Below are 2,376 nucleotides of genomic sequence, written 5' to 3'. Positions count from 1 at the left end.
CTATCCACTGAGCCACACCAGCCAGGGCCACGCGCTTACATTTTAAAGGGGACGCTCATCTGTTTAAAGGGAATTTAATGGCCTGTCCAAAGGGGATGCCTGGACTTTGTTTAATCAGAATACTGAGTTCTCACTCTGTGCTGGGAGTTATTCTAGGTGCTGGGATGCAGCAGTGAATAAGATGCTGCCCAGGTCTAGTGGGCAGGGGTCGGGGTGCTGCTAAACACCCTACGGCCCCAGGCCGCCACAGTGCTGAGGCTGGGAAACCCTGATTATAAAGCAGGTTAGAAGGTGATAAATGCTGTGCAGAAAGCAGGAAGGCTGGTGGAGGTGGGGAGGAGGCCTGCTTGCCAGGCCTGAGGTGGGAAGCTGTGGGTATTGACAGCAGGTTTGAGTTGCTTTGCTGCAAAGGGGTGGAGAGAAACGAGGCTGTAGCTGGAGGGAGAGGTGGTTGAAGGTGTTTTTTTGTTAATCCTCACCTGAGGATATTTTCCCATTGATTTTAGGGAGAGTGGAAGAGAGAGGGAAAGACAGAGAGAAACACGGATGTGAGAGAAACACATCAATTAGTTGCCTTCTGCCCGCCCCTGACCAGGTCCTGGGCCGGGGAGGAGCCTGCAACCAAGCAAGTGCCCTTGACTAGAATCAAACCCGGGATCCTTCGATCCGTAGGCCGACGCTCTATCCACTGAGCCAGGCTAGGGCTGAAGGTTTTTGTTTTTTTTTTTTTAAAAAACAAAACATATTTGTATTGATTTCACAGAGGAAGGGAGAGTTAGAAACATCAGTGATGAGAGAGAATTACCGATCACCTGTCCTCTGGACGCCCCCCACTGGCAATTGAGCCTGCAACCCCGGGTATGTGCCCCGACCCGGAATCGAACTGTGACCTCCTGGTTCATAGGTCGACGCTCAACCGTTGAGCCACACAAGCTGGGCAAGGGGTGAAGGTTTTAAAAGATGAGAGACAGCCCGGCCGGTGTGGCTCAGTGCGGCTCAGTGCTTGAGCATCCACCTGTGAACCAGGAGGTCACAGTTGGATTCCAGGTCAGGGCACATGCCTGGGTTTCAGACTTGATCTCTAGTTGGGGGGAGGGGGGCATGCAGGAGGCAGCCGATCGATAATTCTCTCCCATCATTGATGTTTCTATCCCTCTCTCCCTCTCCTTCCTCTCTGAAATCAGAACAAATATCTATTTTTGAAAAAGATGAGGGACAGCTGTGGTGACACTGATGGGAGGGCCCGGCCATGAGGAACGTTGCTGTAGGTGGGGATTCAGGGTCGCTGGGCCCAGAGGCAAGTGCGGGGAGCAGATAGTGTGGGTTTCCCAGCCTCAGCCCCTCTGGCACTGGACCCCATCACTCTGCCATGGGGCCGTGGGTCCCTGGCCTGGGCGCTGTGGGGTGCACTGCAGCATCCCTGGCCTCCCCCCTCTAGCTGCCGGGAGCGCCTGTCCCTCCCGTCCACACCCTCCCAACCAGACCCGTCTCCAGGCATTGCCATGTCCCCTGGGCCAGGGCCCGTGGAGGGGGGTCTCAGTCGCCCCATGGAGAACCCTGGGTGCCGTGCTTGGAGCGTGGGAACGTCTCTCCCGATTGCTTTCCTTTTCCCAATGCTGAGGCCCATGGCGGGGTCTCCTGGTGAGAGCAGGAGGGGAACAGAGAGGTTTGAGGGGGAGAGAAACGTGCAGGTGTCAGCCGGGGGCTGATGGACCTGAGGGATGCAGACTAGCAGTCCCGGCGGGTGGGGAGGAGCCCAGCAGTCCAAGGGCAGGATTGCAAGGGAGCCCGCAGCCCTTATGCTGGGAAAGGGGCAGGGAGGCCTCGGGTGGGGGCGGAGGCACAGAGCCTGCAGGGCAGTGGATGGGAGAGCTCCTGGGGTTGAGGGAATTTGTGGCCGGGCACCACCAGGGCGTGTGCTGAGCGGGTGGGCGGTGGTGGAGAGGGGGGAGCTCGCAGGGGCTGCAGCTGCAACAAAGGTTTGAGGGCCCTGCAGTGTTTGGGGAGGGGAGGGGCGGGAAAGGAGTCCTTTCAGGGAGAAGGACCAAGGGTCTGAAGCCAGGGTGCTGGGGAGACCCTGGCCTTTAAGGACACTGAGCACAGCCCTGCAGGCCAGGCCCAGCCTCCGGAGATGGCTGACCTAAGGCTGGGGACCCCCTGGGCCCAATCTGCCGGAAGTTGAGCACCGGAAGTCTTGCTTCCTGGGGCAGACGCAGAGGTGGGGCCCTGGGTGGGAGGTGCCCTGCCTCGGAGGGGGCAGCACCGGTTGGAGTGGAGAGGACTCCGGATGGAGGGGCACCACCGTCCCCTGACCCAGAATTCCCCCCCAGGTGTGATGGTCGGCTCCCACGCTGACATGGCGCCGGCCTCCACCGC

The sequence above is a fragment of the Myotis brandtii genome, unplaced genomic scaffold (assembly GCF_000412655.1).
Source record: "Myotis brandtii unplaced genomic scaffold, ASM41265v1 scaffold1763, whole genome shotgun sequence".
Taxonomy (NCBI): Eukaryota; Metazoa; Chordata; class Mammalia; order Chiroptera; family Vespertilionidae; genus Myotis; species Myotis brandtii.
The sequence above is the reverse complement of the archived record's forward strand: the minus strand, read 5'-3'. Positions refer to the sequence as shown.